Source organism: Macaca thibetana, chromosome 2 (genome assembly GCF_024542745.1).
Source record: "Macaca thibetana thibetana isolate TM-01 chromosome 2, ASM2454274v1, whole genome shotgun sequence".
NCBI lineage: Eukaryota > Metazoa > Chordata > Mammalia > Primates > Cercopithecidae > Macaca > Macaca thibetana.
Window position 1 is genome coordinate 104,263,986 of NC_065579.1, and position 17,060 is coordinate 104,281,045.

At 47.3% G+C, this 17,060-nt stretch overlaps 1 protein-coding gene across 4 annotated transcripts in view; it reads left to right on the plus strand.

The window, feature by feature from the left end:
* The first annotated feature begins 8,170 nt into the window (after positions 1-8,170).
* The window catches only part of RBM6 (RNA binding motif protein 6), a 127,756-nt gene continuing 118,866 nt past the window's right edge, over positions 8,171-17,060 (plus strand). For 2 of the 4 annotated variants that reach the window (XM_050780736.1, XM_050780739.1), the window contains exon 1: positions 8,224-8,527. The gene's annotated coding sequence lies outside the window, so the exon portion shown is untranslated. Of the gene's footprint in view, positions 8,528-17,060 lie in introns of all 4 variants that reach the window. The other 2 variants (XM_050780738.1, XM_050780737.1) reach the window with 2 other exon arrangements.

Consider the following 17,060-nt stretch of genomic DNA (forward strand, 5'->3'; position numbering starts at 1 on the left):
TGGTGAAACCCCATCTCTACTAAAAATACAAAAACTAGCCATCCTTGATGGCTCGTGCCTATAGTCCTAGCTACTCGGGAGACTGAGGTGGGATCCCAGGAGGTCGAGGCTGCGGTGAGCCGTGATCATGCCCCTGCATTCCAGCCTAAGCACCAGAGCAAGACCCTGTCTCAAAAACAACAACAACAAAAAACTAATGCCTGGACACCAGCCCTAGAGATTTTGATTTAATTGAATTTAGAGTAAGGTGGAGTGTTGGGGAACCAGGCATCACTATTGTTTTAAAAGTACCCCAGGGGATTTGCCATTGCAAAGAATCATTATTTGTAATTTCCTAGATGCAAAGCAATAAAAACAACAGGAAAACAGGCAACAACAGGCTTTCCCAAAAGGCCCTTATTTTTAGAGATGGTTTTAAAAAGCAAAAATTAGGGATTGGCACCACTGCTCATGTTTTTTTCTGAAGCAATTAATTCACTTTACAGCCTTATGGTTTATTCTCCCAACAGTTAATAGGATGAAAGAAAAAGTCAAATCACTCCTCTGACTTTCCCTCCTGCTCCACAAGCACCTGGGGGCAGTGTCCTGTCCCTCTCTGAGCCCTACACTGGAGTTAGGGTAGAGCTCCGTCCTTGGGCTTTTCTTCCAGTCTCACATGGCTGCCACCATAGCCTGCTTCCGCAACACTGACCTGTGACTGACATGGTGAAAAAGCTGTGGCCTTTCACTGAAGATGGCTTTGCATAAGGCTATCAAGTTCTTGCACATAGTCTAAGGGAACTTTTCTCACTCCCCTGTCCCCCACTTTTAGGTAAGGACATAAGAAAATGCCCTATTCCTTAACTGAGAGTCTCTCCAGGTTTCCACAGGTCACTCAGTATTTTATCTCCTCATTAGCTCAGAAGTCCACGTTCCCTCCCTTAGGGCAAGAATCATTTATACAGTTTTTTTCTCTAATTATTACACTATAAGAGTTTGAGCCATAAGCTGGGCTTGGTGGCACAGGCTTGTAATCCCAATTACTCCAGAGGCTGAAGCAGGAAGAATTGCTTGAGCCCAGGAGATCAAGTCTGAAGTGAGCCATGATCCATGGACAACAAGAATGAGAGAGTCAAGAAAGAAGGAAGGAAGGAAGGGAGGAAGGGAGGGAGAGAGAGAGGGAGGGAGGGAGGAAGAAAGTAAAGAAGGAAGGAGAGTTTAAGTCAAGATATAACATTCTCTGCTTGGTACAGAAATGTTCTGACTATATTCCTTTTCTTTTTCTTTCTTTTTTTTTTTCCACTTTAGAGATGGTGGTTTCATTATGCTATGTTGACAAGGCTGGTATCAAACTCTTGGCCTCAAGCAATTCTCCCATCTTGGCCTCCCAAAGTACTGGGATTACAGGGCATAAACCACCATGCCTGGCTAATATCCTGCCTGTATTTCATTAACTTGAAGTTACACCCTATAGAATTCATCTCCATAGAAGACTAATTTAATTTAATTTATTTACTTATTTTTTTCAAACGAAGTCTCTCTCTATCGCCCAGGCTGGAGTGCAGTAGCTCCATCTCAGCTCACTGCAACCTCCGCCTCCCAGGTTCAAGCAGTTCTCTGCCTCAGCCTCCCGAGTGGCTGGGATTACAGGCATCTACCACCACGCCCAGCTAATTTTTGTATTTTTAGTAGAGACAGGGTTTCACCATCTTGGCCAGGCTGGTCTTGAACTTCTGACCTCGTGATCCACCCGCCTCAGCCTCCCAAAGTGCTGGGATTACAGGTATGAGCCACCACACACGGCCCAGAAGACAAATTTAAAGTTTTCTTTTCTTTTTTTTTTTTTTTTTTTTTGAGACGGAGTTTTGCTCTGTCGCCCAGGCTGGAGTGCAGTGGTGCGATCTTAGCTCACTGCAACCTCCGCCTCCTGGGTTCAAGCAATTTTCTGCCTCAGCCTCCAGAGTAGCTGGGTGTGCACCACCACGTCTGGCTAATTTTTGTAATTTTTGTATTTTTAGTAGAGATGGTGTTTCCCTATGTTGGTCAGACTGGTCTCGAACTCCTGACCTCGTGATTCACCCATCTCAGACTCCCAAAGTGCTGGGATTACAGGTATGAGCGACCGTGCCTGGCCAGTTTTTTGTTTTGTTTTTTTGAGACAAAGTCTTGCTCTGTCACCCAGTCTGGAGTGCAGTGGTACTATCTCGGCTCACTGCAACCTCCACCTCCCAGGTTCAAGCGATTCTCCTGCCTCAGCCTCCCGAGTAGCTGAGACTACAGGCATGCACCACCACGCCTAGCTAATTTTTTTATTTTTAGTAGAGAAGGGGTTTCACTGTGTTGGCCAGGATGGTCTCGATCTCTCAACCTTGTGATCCACCCACCTCGGCCTCCCAAAGTGCTGGGATTTTAGGTGTGAGCCACTGCACCCAGCCAATTTTTGTATTTTTAGTAGAGACGGGGTTTCACCATGTTGGCCAGGCTGATCTCGAACTCCTGATCTCAAGTGATCCGCCCGCCTCAGCCTCCCAAAGTGCTGGGATTATAGGTGTGCGCCACTGCACCCGGCCTAATTTTTGTATTTTTAGTAGAGATGGGGTTTCACCATGTTGGCCAGGATGGTCTCAATCTCCTGACCTTGTGATCCGCATCCACCCACCTTGGCCTCCCAAAGTGCTGGGATTACAGGCGTGAGCCACCACGCCCAACCAAATTTAAAGTTTTCTACCTAACTAGTTCTTGACAGTCTCCATGTTGACCTCAGGATTTCTTCCAGAATCTTACTATTCCTGTTAAGCACATCAGTTCCACGAGATAGTACCACTATCATCTGGAAGTATTACATCTACTTAGCTAAGCAAGTGGCCATATATCTCATATATTTCTTGCTAAGACTTGTGCCTAAGACATTCTCATAGACCAAATCAAGGTAGCTACTTACTAAAACATCTTAGGTTATTACTTAAAACTTTGTTTTAATCCACTTTTTTTTTTTTTTTTTTTTTGAGATGGAGTTTTGCTCTTGTTGCCCAGGCAGGAGTGCAATGGTACGATCTCAGCTCACCACAACCGCCGCCTCCCGGGTTCAAGCGACTTTCCTGCCTCAGCCTCCCGGCTGGGATTACAGGCATGCACCACCACGCCTGGCTATTTTTGTATTTTTAGTAGAGATGGGGTTTCTCCATGTTGGTCAGGCTTGTCTCGAACTCCTGACCTCAGGCAATCCACCCGCCTTGGCCTCCCAAAGTGCTGGGATTACAGGCGTTAGCCACCATGCCCAGCCTTCTTTGTTTTTTGAGTCAGGGTCTTACTCTGTCACCTAGGCTGCAGTACAGTGGCTCACTGCAGCCTTGACCTCCTGGGCTTAAGTGATCCTCCTACTTTAGCCTCCTGAGTGGCTGGGACCACAGTTGTGTGCCACCACATTGGGCAAGTTTTAAATTTTTTGTAGAAATGGCATCTCCTTATGTTTCCCAGGCTGGTCTGGAACTCCTGGGCTCAAGCAATCCTCCTACCTTGGCCTCCCAAAGTGTTGGGATTACAGGTGTGAGCCACTGTGCCTGGATTTTTGTTTTTATATAGAGACAGTCTCAATATGTTGCCCAGGCTGGCCAGGAACTACTGGGCGCAAGCCATCCTCCCACATCAGTCTCCTGAGTAATTAAGACGACACACCCAGCAAGGATACACTTTAGCTACAACCTTGTAGCACCTCAGGTTCTAACATCTTCACTAAAGCTAGAAAAGAGAGGAAATATGGGGAAGAACACATCTAATTGTTACATTTCTTCAGCCTTCACTTTTCAGCTATGGCAAGTTACTTAACCTTTCTGGGCTCGGGTTTCCTTAACTACAAAAGGGGAGGCTGGGCCCGGTGGCTCATGCCTGTAGTCTCAGCATTTTGGGAAGCTGAGGCAGGTGGATCACCTGAGGTCAGGAGTTTGGGACTAGCCTGGCCAAGATGCTGAAACACTGTCTCTACTAAAACTACCAAAAAAATTAGCTGGGCGTGGTGGTGTGAGCCTGTAATCTCAGCTACTAGGGAGGCTGAGGCAGGAAAATTGCTTGAACCCTGAAGGCGGAGGCAGAGGTTGGAGCAAGACTCCATCTCAAAACAAACAAACAAACAAAAAACGGTGGCTCATACCTGTAATCCAGCACTTTGGGAGGCTGAGGCGGGTGGGTCATAAGGTCAAGAGATCGAGACAATCCTGGCCAACATGGTGATACCCTGTCTCTACTAAAAATACAAAAATTAGCTGGGTGTGGTGGCACATGCCTGTTGTCCCAGCTACTCAGGAGGCTCAGGTGGGAGAATTGATTGAACCGGGGAGGCGGAGGTTGTAGTGAGCCAAGATTGTGCCACTGTACTGCAGCCTGGCGACAGAGTGAGACTCCGTCTCAAAAAAAAAAGGGGGAAAATGTCATGCAGTTATTACAAGGATTAAATGAAATCATAGATGAAGTGCCAGCACCATGCCAGGCACATGGTGTGATAAAGTGTAGCAATTATTATTACCCCAGGAGATTAGGCTTAAACCAATAATAATTAGTTCCTTAATATGGTATACCTCTTAAGAGGATAAAGTATTATCTGATAAGTGAAAGACCCATCAATAAAGGCCTAGTTTGAGAAGCAAAGTCAAAATACCCGTAATTCTTTTTTTTTTTGAAACACAGTCTCTGTTGCACAGGCTAGGGTGCAGTGGCGTGATCTCGGCTCACTGCAACCTCCACCTCCCAGGTTCAAGCGATTTTCCTGCCTCAGCCTCCTGAGTAGCTGGATTACAGTGTCCACCACCATGCCCAGCTAATTTTTGCATTTTTATTAGAGATGAGGTTTCGCCATATTGGCTAGATTGGTCTCGAACTCCTGAACTCAGGTGATCCACCCACCTTGGCCTCCCAAAGTGCTGGGATTACAGTCATGAGCCACCTCACCTAGCCAAAATACCCACAGTTCTGTTCCTCCTCTTCCCTGAAAACTGTTAGCACTGGTGTGGCCTTAGTGCTCAAGGCTTAAACTTTGCTTTCCCATCTCTGCTTACTCCTTTACTCCCTTGGTTATCTCATCCATGCCTGTGGCTTTAGACATTAGCAATATGTTGATACCTCCCAGATTTGCATCTCTAGTACTGATCTTTATCCTGAACTCCAGACTGATGGAACCGACTTCCAGCTCCACATCTCACTTGTCTACTGGTTATCAGAAAACTCAACCTACCCAAAACTGAGCCCCTGCTCTTCCTACCAAAACTGTTCTTCCCATATCTTTCCCTTTCTTCCTTCATTCCAGTCCAACAGGTCTGTCTCCTGTTTCTGCTGTGGTCACACTGCTGCAAGTACCATCCTTCTGTGGTTGGATTTTTTCTTTCCTTGAGATGGGGTGTTGCTCTGTTGCTCAGGCTGAAGTACAGTGGCATGATTGTGGCTCCTCCCAAGTCTTGTAGGCTGCTGAATTTGGTTTCTGTAAGAAGGGAGATGGAAAGTTGTCAGAGGGCTCCGAACAGAGAAATATCATAACCTGACTTCCACGTTAACAGGATTCCTCTGGTTGCTGTGTGGAAAACAGACTGAAGGTGGGAAAGGGGAGAAGCAGAACTGCTAGTTGGGAGGCTGCTGCAATAATCCAACCACATTGTTTGAACCTAGGAGTTCAAGGCTGTAGTGAGCTATGATTGTGCCACTGTACTGCAACCTCCACACCTTCCTGAAACTCACATTTCTCCCAAAACAATTCTGTTTCAGACTCCTTACTGATCCTTAAAAATCCTAGTCATGCTCACACCTCAGGGCCTTTGGCCTTGCTGTTCTTTCTGTCCAGAACATTCTTTCCCCAGGTATCCCAATAACTTTGTTCCTCATCTTCTTTGGGTCTTTATTCCAAGAGCTCAGTGAGGCCTTCCCTCACAGCTCTAAAGTTACAACTCCCCCCCCCGAACTCCTCACTCTCCTTCCCTCCCTTATTTTTTTCCATAGCATTACCACCACCAGAGAGATTGTGTATCTTTTTTTTTTTTTTTTTTTGAGATGGAGTCTCTGTCACCAGGCTGGAGTGCAATGGCACGATCTGAGCTCACTGCAACCTCTGCCTCCAGGGTTCAAGCAATTCTCCTGCCTCAGCCTCCCAAGGAGCTGGAACTACAGGCACACGCCACCAAGCCCAGCTAATTTTTGTATTTTTAGTAGAGATGGGGTTTCACCATATTGGCCAGAATGATCTCGATCTCTCGACCTCGTGATCTGCCCGCCTCAGCCTCCCAAAGTCTGGGATTACAGGCGTGAGCCACCACGCGCAGCCTTCGAGACAGTCTTGCTCAATCGCCCAGAGCTGGAGTGCAATGGCGTGATCTTGGCTCACTACAACCTCTGCCTCCCGGGTTCAAGTGATTCTCCCGCCTCAGCCTCCCTAGTAGCTGCAATTATAGGTGCAGGCCACCATGCCTGGCTAATTTTTGTATTTTTACTAGAGACGGGGTTTCACCATGTTGGCCAAGTTGGTCTTGTACTTGTAACCTCATGATCCACCCACTTTGGCCTCCCAAAGTGCTGGGATTACAGGCGTGAGCCTCCGTTCCTGGCCTAAGTCTGCTTTATTTTTGAATGCTTAATGGGCTTTTCTTGCAGCAGACTTTTTTGATCCCATAATGTTGAATTTAGGCTATAAAATCAGGTTACCTTCCCTAAGGGTCCACTGACAGGAACACCAGATGGCCAAGACTAGCAAGTCTTTCAACAATGTAGACAATACACCTAAGAACTTGAAGCTGGCAGTTGGAAGAACATTAGCTTGAAGATGCTGGAAATGATCTGCAAACCGAGTTGTGTTGCCCCGTTTTCTGCTAGATTGCTGACTTGCAGCTTCCTTCCAGTTCCTCTGTGACCTTGCACAAATCAGTCTTGGCCAGATTTATTGCCCAAGAGCTAGCAAGACCTGTGGAAGCCGGGTGACTTTTCCTTTATGGGTCAAACCTTTAACACAGATGAAACTTTTTTTTTTTGGCTTTTTTGAGACAGAGTCTTGCTCTGTGCCCCAAGCCGGAGTGCACTGGTGCAATCTCACCTCACTGCAAACTCCACCTCCCGGGTTCAAGGGATTCTCCTGCCCCAGCCACCCGACCAGTTGGGATTACAGGCGCCTGCCACCATGCCCAGCTAATTTTTGTATTTTTAGTAGAGACGAGGTTTCACCATGGTGGTCAGGCTGGTCTTGAACTCTTGACCTCAGGTGATCCGCCCATCTTGGCCTCCCAAAATGCTGGGATTACAGGTGCCCGCCACCACGCCCGACTAATTTTTTTTTTTTTGTATTTTTAGTAGAGACGGGGTTTCACCATGTTAGCCAGGATGGTCTCTATCTCCTCACCTCGTGATCCACCCACCTCGGCCTCCCAAAGTGCTAGGATTACAGGCGTGAGCCACCGCGCCCAGACTAAGTTTTGTATTATTAGTTGAGACGGGATTTCACTATCTTGGCCAGGCTGGTCTTGAACTCCTGACCTCGCGATTCACCCACCTCGGCCTTCCAAAGTGCTAGGATTACAAGCGTGAGCCACTGAGCCCGGTATCTTTCTTTTCCTTCTTTTTTTCTGAGACGTAGTCTTGCTCTATTGCCCAGGCTGGAGTCAGTAGCACAGTCTCGGCTCACTGCCCTCCGGGTTTAAGTGATTCTCTTGCCTCAGCCTCCCAAGTAGCTGGGATTACAGGCACGCGCCACCACGCCCGGGTAATTTTCGTATTTTTAGTAGAGATGGGGTTTCACCATGTTGGCCAGGCTGGTCTAGAACTCCTGACCTCGGGTGATCCACCCGCCGAGGCCTACCAAAGTGCTGGGATTACAGGCGTGAGCCACCGCGCCCCTCCAATCAGTTGGAGATGGCTTAAACTTAGTTCCGAAGAAGCTCCCTTCCATTTCTCTCACACTAACGGACAATAAGGAGGCCTCGAGGTAGGCAGGCCAGGGCCGTACCCAAGCTGCTGGCAGGGTGCAAACCTCAGGAAAGTTAAGCCACCAAAAAACTGAGAGGAAAGTACAAGAAGACCGACCAGGTGTCACAGAGCAGAGAGGCCCAACCGCAACCCCTAGCACGTCCCGCGGAGGAGGGCGGGCAAGCGCGCCTTCTTATTGGATGGCGATGGGCAGCGTGCTCGTACGCCCCACCCCAGAAGGCAAGCCCCCTGCGCGCGGGGCACGGCGGGAGTAAGAGTCTGCGGGACCTGCAGCTGTACTTCATCTCCCGGCGGGCCGAGCGCTGAAGGCAGCGGCGCGGCGCCTTTGTGGTAGCGGTGGCCCCGCGCGGAGGAAGTTCCGGTCTCCGCGGCGCTGGTTCGGTGGCGGAGGCTGAGGAGAAGGAGGAGCGGGCAGTGGAGGCTTCGCCGCCTTGGTAGGGGCCCGGGACTGGAGAGAGGGCGTGCCAGAACCTGCGGGGGAAGAGCCTGCAGACGGGCCCACTCTAGACGTTGCAGGCCTGCGCGGCCTGAAAGCTGTGGTTTCGGTGTCTCGGGGCAGCTGCGGCCTCGCTCGGGAAGAAGACCAAGCTACGGTGAGGTGAGGGAGGCACCGCCCGTGGCGGGCCCGGGGCGGGGCCCAGCGCGGCGGTAGATTACCGGTCCCGCCGCGGAGCGGCCAGCTGTGAGGCTGGGGCCGGCGCGTGGTTGCGGCTCTGTGCTCGTAGACTTCGGAGCTGTAAGCGGGCTCTTCTTGCGGTTTTCCTGTTTCAGATCCAATTCTGAGGCATCACTAGGAAGGGAGTTCTTGTGCTTAGCGCGTAGTCTCGTCCTCAGACTTGGACAGACACAAGGGAGGCTCCGCCGCATCGGAGGGCACAAGAGCTCCGAGCCCGGTCGGCGGCGCGGTAGAACCTGGAGGCGGGGGAGTGGTCTGTTGGATTCTGCGCCCGTTAGGCAATGAAGGAGAAGGATGTCTTCTCGTATTCACGCTTTAGATTCCATTAGCGGTGTAAATAGGTGTTTTTCTCTTTAGTTTAGAATTGACGTTAGACTAATGGGTTCAACTTTGGGAATGCTTTTTTTTTTTTTTTTAAAGGAAGGGCTCTGTTTTGTAGGGTACATAAACCGTGAGCATAATTGTATTTTTTGCATATTCCAGGTTTGCCTGTGAAGGTCAGAGTAGCTGGATTTAAGTGAAGGAGTTCAGTAGACATGCAGGTGGTCACCTGGTTCATTTTCTGAACCCTGGATTGTGCCCTTGGCTTGCTAGTTTCCACCTTCCTATTGAGAAATGCCACCGGTGTGAATGATTTAAGTATGTCACCATTACTGAATTTGTGAGGTCTGTAAGGAGGAGTATCGAGAACTGGTGCGTGATGGTAGGACTGGCAGTGAAGAAAGTAACTAAATAATATGTTACCATTTTGGTGAAACACGAAAGTTGAATTTGAACCTTGTCTCAGAAGCTAGCACCTAACTAGATACCTAACCTGCAGGACAGGTCCCAGGTCTCTCTTGATAGTTGTAGCACCTTTCCTTATAGAATTCTATTATCAGGCTGAGCCTGGTGGCTCACGCCTGTAATCCCAGCACTTTGGGAGGCTGAGGTGGGAGGATTGCTTGAGCTCAGGAGTTGGAGACCTGCGTGGGCACATAGCGAGACGCCGACTCTACAAAAAATAAAATAGCTAGGGCCGGGCACGGTGGCTCACACCTGTAATCCCAGCACTTTGAGAGGCTGAGGCGGGCGGATCACCTGAGGTAGGGAGTTTGAGACCAGCCTGACTAACATGGAGTAACCCCGTCCCTACCAAAAATACAGAATTAGCTGGCGTGGTGGTGCATGCTTGTAATCCCAGCCACTCGGGAGGCTGAGGCAGGAGAATCACTTGAACCCGGGAGGCGGAGGTTGTGGTGAGCTGAGATTGCTCCATTGCACTCCAACCTGGGCCACAAGAGCAAAACTCCGTCTCAAAAAAACAAAACAAAACAAAAATAGCCAAAACACAAAACTCAACAAAAACCAACATAGTAGAGGCAGCATTTTGCCTTATGCCCAGCTAATTTTTTGTATTTTTTTTAGTAGAGGTGGAGTTTCGCCATGTTGGCCAGGCTGGTCTTTAGCTACTGACCTCAGGTGATCCACCTACCTCGACCGTGAGCCTGGGCAACATGGCGAAACCCTGTCTCTACCAAAAAAAACAAAAAAAATTAGCCAGGCAAAATGGCATGCTCCTGTTAGCCCTAACTACTCAGGAGGCTGAGATGGGAAAATGGCTAGAGCTGGGGAGGTAGAGGTTGTAGTAAGGGTAGATCATGCCACTGCACTCCAGCCTGGGCCATAGAGCAAGACTCTGTCTCAAAAAAAAAAATAAAATAAAAAATAAATAAATAAATAAAACAAATTGTGGTAAATACATATTTTTATGTATGTTTATGTATATTTTAACAAAATTTGCCCTTTAAACCATTGTTAAGTATACAATTCAATGGTATTAATTACATTCACAATGTAGTACAAGCAACACCACTATTTCTGAAACTTTATTATCTCAAACAAAAACTTTGTAACCAGAGATGGCATGGTGGCTCACGCCTGTAAACCTAGCATTTTGGGAGGCCAAGGCGGGCAGATCACTTGAGGTCAGGAGTTCAAGAACAGCTTGGCCAACGTGGTGAAACCCCATCTCTACTAAAAATACAAAAATTAGCCATGCATGGTGGCATGTACCTGTAACCCCACCTACTAGAGAGGCAGAGGTTGCAGTGAGCTGAGATCATGCCATTGCACTCCAGCCTGGGCTACAGAGCCAGACTCCCATCTCAAAAAAAAAGAAAAAAAGAAACTGTAACCATTAAACAAGTTAACTTCCCATTTCCTCTTGTTTCTAATCTCTAATCTACTTTTTGTCTCTCTGAGTGTGCTTGTTCTAGCTACTGCAAATACTAAATGGAATCATACAGTATTGTTCTTTTTTGTGTCTGGTTTATTTCACTTAGTGTAATGGTTTCAAGGTTGATCCATGTTGGAGCGTGTATCAGAATTTCATTCCTTTTTATGGCTTAATCTGTTGTGTGTATACACCACATTTTGTTTATTAATTCATTTGTAGTAGACACTTGGGTTGTTTCTACCTTTTGACTATTGTAAATAATGCTGCTGTGATCATTGGTGTACAAATATCTCTTTGGGTCCCTGCTTTGAATTCTTTTGGGTATATACCCAGAAGGGAAATTGCTATATGGTAATTATTATTATTAATTATTTTATTTTATTTTTTTTTTTGAGACAGGGTCTTGCTCTGTTGCCCAGGCTGGAGTTCAGTGGCACAGTCATGGCTCACTGCAGCCTCGAACTCTTGGGCTCAAGCAGTCATCCCGCCTCAGCTTCCTGAGTAGCTGGGACTGCAGGCATGGGCTGCCACAACCAGCTAATTTTTTTGTTTGTTTAATTTTTATTTTTTGTGATGAAGTCTTGCCTTGTTGTCTAGGCTGGTCTCGAACTCCTGAATTCAAGTGATCCTCCTGCCTTGGCCTCCCAAAGTGCTGGGATTACAGGCATGAGCCACCACATCTGGCCCATAATTTTTTTTTTTATTTTTATTTTTTTGTAGAAGCAGGGTCTCCCTATGTTGTTCATGCTGGTCTCGAACTCCTGGCCTCAAGCCGTTTTCCCTTCTTGGCCTCTCAAGGTACTGGGATTACAGGCATGAGCCACTGTACCCAGTTGATACTTGGTTATTACATGTTTAGCTTTTTGAGGAACCACCATACTGTTTTCCTCAATGACTGCATCATTTTACATTCTCACCAGTAATACGCAAGGGTTCCAATTTTCCCACATCCTCCCGAACACTTATTTTCTGTTTTTCCTCTTTTGGTAAATTTGTGTGTGTGTATGTGGTTTTTTATTTGTTTGTTTTTATAATAGCCATCCTAATGGGTGTGAAGTGGTATCTCATTTGTGTTTTCTTGGTTTTTGCTTGTTTGTACCTTTTTAACCATTTTTTTTTGTTTTGTTTTGTTTTGTTTTTTGAGACGGAGTCTCGCTCTGTCGCCCAGGCTAGAGTGCAGTGGCGCGATCTCGGCTCACTGCAAGCTCCGCCTCCTGGGTTTACGCCATTCTCCTGCCTCAGCCTCCTGAGTAGCTGGGACTACAGGCGCCCGCCACCGCGCCTGGCTAATTTTTTGTATTTTTAGTAGAGACGGGGTTTCACCGTGGTCTCGATCTCCTGACCTTGTGATCCGCCCGCCTCGGCCTCCCAAAGTGCTGGGATTACAGGCGTGAGCCACCGCGCCCGGCCTTTAACCATTTTTAAGTGTACCATTTAGTAGTAGTAAGTACATTCTTCTTCTTGTGCAGCCATCATAAAAATGCAGCTTCAGAACTTTTTTCATCTTCACAAACTGAGTTCCTGTACCCATTGAACAGTAAATCCCTATTCTCTCCTCCACTACCCCCTGACAATCACCATTCTGCTTTCTGTCTCTATTAATTTGACTACTCTAGGTGTCTCATGTAAGTGGAATCATGTAATATTTGTTCTTTTGTGTATGGCTTATTTTACTTAGCATAATATCTTCAGGATTCATCCATCTTGTAGTACGTATCAGAATTTTATTCCTTTTTAAGGCTGAGTAATATTCCATTGTATGTATATACCACATTTTGTTTATCCATTCATCTGTTGATGGACATTTGGGTTGTTTCTACCTTTTTGCTATTGTGAATATAATGGTGCTATGAATATTGGTGTACAGGCCGGGCGCGGTGGCTCAAGCCTGTAATCCCAGCACTTTGGGAGGCTGAGATGGGCGGATCACGAGGTCAGGAGATCGAGACCATCCTGGCTAACACGGTGAAACCCCGTCTCTACTAAAAAATACAAAAAACTGGCTGAGCGCGGTGGCGGGCACCTGTAGTCCTAGCTACTCGGGAGGCTGAGACAGGAGAATGGCGTAAACCTGGGAGGCGGAGCTTGCAGTGAGCTGAGATCCGGCCACTGCACTCCAGCCTGGGCGACAGAGTAACACTCTGTCTCCAAAAAAAAAAAAGAATATTGGTGTACAAATACCTTTTTTTTTTTTTGAGACTAAGTGTTGTTCATGTCGTCTGGGCTGGAGTGCAGTGGCGCGATCTCGACTCACTGCAACTTCTGCCTCCCGGGTTCAGGTGATTCTCCTGCCTCAGCCTCCTGAGTAGCTGGGATTACAGATGTGTGCCACCATGCCTAGCTAATTTTTGTATTTTGTTTTGTTTTGTTTTGTTTTTGTTTTTTGAGACGGAGTCTCGCTCTGTCGCCCAGGCTGGAGTGCAGTGGCGCGATCTCGGCTTACTGCAAGCTCCGCCTCCTGGGTTTACGCCATTCTCCTGCCTCAGCCTCCTGAGTAGCTGGGACTACAGGCGCCCGCCACTGCACCCGGCTAATTTTTTTGTATTTTTAGTAGAGACGGGGTTTCACCATGGTCTTGATCTCCTGACCTTGTGATCCGCCCGCCTCGGCCTCCCAAAGTGCTGGGATTACAGGCGTGAGCCACCGCGCCCGGCCAATTTTTGTATTTTTAGTAGAGAAGGAGTTTCGCATGTTGGCCAGGCTGGTCTTGAACTTCTGACCTCAGGTGATCCACCTGCCTCAGCCTCCCAAAGTGGTGGGATTACAGGTGTGAGCCACCGAGCCCAGCCACAAATATCAAGTCTTGACTTTCATTTCTTTTGGGAGTATATATACTCAGAAATGGAATTGACAGTTGACAGGAAATGGTAATTCTATGTGTAATTTTTTTTTTTTTTTTTTTTTTTTTTTTTAAGACAGCATCTTTCTTTGTTGTCCAGGCTGGAGTGCAGTGGTGCAGTCACAGCTGTCTGCAGCCCTGACCTTCTCGGTTCAAGCTATCCTCTCACCTCACCCTCTTGAGTAACTGAGACTACAGGTGCACGCCACAACGGTTAGCTAATTATTTTATTTTATTTTTGTAGCTGTGGGATTTTGCTGGGTTGCCCAGGCTTTATGTATCATTTTTTGAGGAACTGCCTTACTGTTTTCCACACTGGTTGCACCATTTTACATTCTATCAGCAGTGCACAAAGGTTTTGTTATAGACTGAATTGTGTCCCCCTGAAAATTCATGTGTTGAAGCCCTAAGCCCCAGTGTGACTGTATTTGGAAATAGTACCTTTAAAGAGAAATTAAAAAGTTAGAAGATATCACAAGGGGCCAGGCGCGGTGGCTCACATCTGTAATTGCAGCACTTTGGGAGGCCAAGGCGAGTGGATCACAAGGTCAGGAGATCGAGACCATCCTGGCTAACTCGGTGAAACCCCGCCTCTACTGAAAATACAAAATATTAACTGGGTGTGGCGGCGTGCGCCTGTAGTCCCAGCTGTGGGGAGGCTGACAACTTGATCTTGGACTTCCAGCCTCCAGAGCTGTGAGAATAATTTCTGTGGCTTAAGCCTCCCAGTCCATGGTATTTTGTTATGGCAGTCCTAGCATACTGTATAATACAGGTTTCAGTTCAGTTTCTCTGCATCCTCCACATCCTGGCCAACACTTGTTATTTTCTTTCTTCTTTTTTTTTTTTTTTTGGAGACAGAAAATCTCGCTCTGTTGCACAGGTTGGAGTGCAGTGACACAATCTTGACTCACTGCAACCTCCGCCTCCCGGGTTCAAGCGATTCTCCTGCCTCTGCCTCCTGAGTAGTGGGATTACAGGCACCCGCTGCCACGCCCAGCTAATTTTTGCATTTTAGTTGAGATGGCGTTTCTCCATGTTGGCCAGGCTGGTCTTGAACTCCTGACCTCAGGTGATCTGCCAGCCTCAGCCTCCCAAAGCATTGGGATTATAGGCATGAGCCACCGGGCCCGGCATTTTGTTTATTTTTGAGACAGAATCTCACAATCTGTTGCCCAGGCTGGAGTGAAGTGGCATAATCTTGGCTCATCGCAACCTCTGCCTCCCAAGTTGAAGAGATTCTCATGCCTCAGCCTCCCGGGTAGCTGGGATTACAGGTGTGTAGTGCCATGCCTGGCTAATTTTTGTATTTTAGTAGAGACAGGGTTTCACCATATTGTCCAGGCTGGTCTTGAACTCCTGACCTCAAGTGATCTGTCCACCTTGGCCTCCCAAGGTGCTGGAATTACAGGTGTGAGCCACCTCACCCGGCCTATTTTCTGGTTTTTTTTTTTTTTTTTTTCCCCAACAGTAGCTATCCTAGTGGATGTGAAGTGGTATCTTATTGTGGTTTTGATTTGCATTTCCCTGATGATAAGTGATGTTGAGCATCTTTTCATGTTCTCATTGGCTATTTGCATATCCTTTTTTTTTTTTTTTTTTTTTTTTTGGAGATGGAGTCTGGCTCTGTCGCCCAGGGTGGAGTGCAGTGGCCAGATCTCGGCTCACTGCAAGCTCCGCCTCCCGGGTTTACACCATTCTCCTGCCTCAGCCTCCCCAGTAGCTGGGACTACAGGTGCCCGCCACCTCGCCCGGCTAGTTTTTTGTATTTTTTAGTAGAGACGGTGTTTCACCGTGTTAGCCAGGATGGTCTCGATCTCCTGACCTTGTGATCCGCCCGTCTCGGCCTCCCAAAGTGCTGGGATTACAGGCTTGAGCCACCGCGCCCGGCCCGAGTTAATTTTTTATATATTTTGTTGTGTAAGTCCCACTTTATTGTTATGCATGTGGATATTCAGTTTTCGGAGTGCCATTTTCCATTTGGGAACAAGATTATACTTTCCCCATTGGATGTTCTTGACACCTTTGTTGAAAATCAATTGCCTGGAGTTCAAGACCAGCCTTGCCAACACGGCAAAATCCCGTCTGTACTAAAAATACCAAAATTCGCTGGGCATGATGGTGTGTGGCTGTATTCCTAGCTACTCAGGAGGCTGAGGCAGGAGAATTGCTTGAACTGGGAGACAGAGGCTGCAGTGAGCTGAGATCGCGCCACTGCCCTCTAGCCTGGGCGACAGAGTGAGACATGAGAATCTGTCTCAAAAAAAGAAAAAAAAAGAAAATTGACCATATATGTGAGGATTTATTTCTGGTCACTCCATTCAGTTGATTGGTCTTTATGTCTATCTTTATGTCCTTACTGCACTGTTGTGATGGCTGTAGCTAAATGGTACACTTAAAAATGGTTAAAATAGGCTGGGCATGGTGGCTCACACCTATAATCTTAGCACTTTGGGAGGCTGAGGCAGGCAGATTGCCTGTGCTCAGGAGTTCGAGACGAGCCTAGGCAACATGATGAAACCCTGACTTTACTAAAATACAAAAATTAGGCGGCTGTGGTATGTGCCTGTAATTCCAGCTGCTCGGGAGGCTGAGGCACAAGAATTGCTTGAGACCGGGTGCGGTGGCTCATGTCTATAATCCCAGCACTTTGGGAGGCCAAGGCAGGCAGATCATGAGGTCAAGAGATTGAGACCATCCTGGCCAATGTGATGAAACCCAGTCTCTACTAAAAATACAAAAAAATTAGCCAGGTGTTGTGGCGTGCACCTGTAGTCTCAGCTACTTGGGAGGCTGAGGCAGGAGGATCACTTGAACCCGGGAGGTGGAGGTTGTAGTGAGCCAAGATTGCGCCACTGTATTCCAGACTGGCGACAGAGGGAGACTGTGTCTCAAAAAAGAAAAAAGAAAAAAAAAAAAAGAATTGCTTGAACCCAGGAGCTAGAGGTTGCAGTGAGCTGAGATTGCACTATTGCACTCCAGCCTGGGCAACAGGGTGAGACTATTTATATACTCAATTTTTTTTTTTTTTTTTTTTTTTTTTTGAGATGGAGTCTCACACTGTCACCCAGGCTGGAGTGCTGTGGCATGATCTCGGCTCACTGCAACATTCGCCTCCTGGATTCAAGCAATTTTCCTGCCTCAGGCTTTCAAGTAGCTGGGTTACAGGCACCTGCCACCATGCCTGGCTAATTTTTTGTATTTTTAGTAGAGATGGAGTTTCACTATGTTGGCCAGGCTGGTCTCAAATTCCTGACCTCGTGATTCGCTGGCCTCGGCCTCCCAAAGTGCTGGGACTACAAGTGTGAGCCACTGCACCCGATCCTACCCAAATATTTTACCATAATTATAAAATAATTTATTATTTTTATTTTTTCCTTTTAAATTCTTCAATCTTC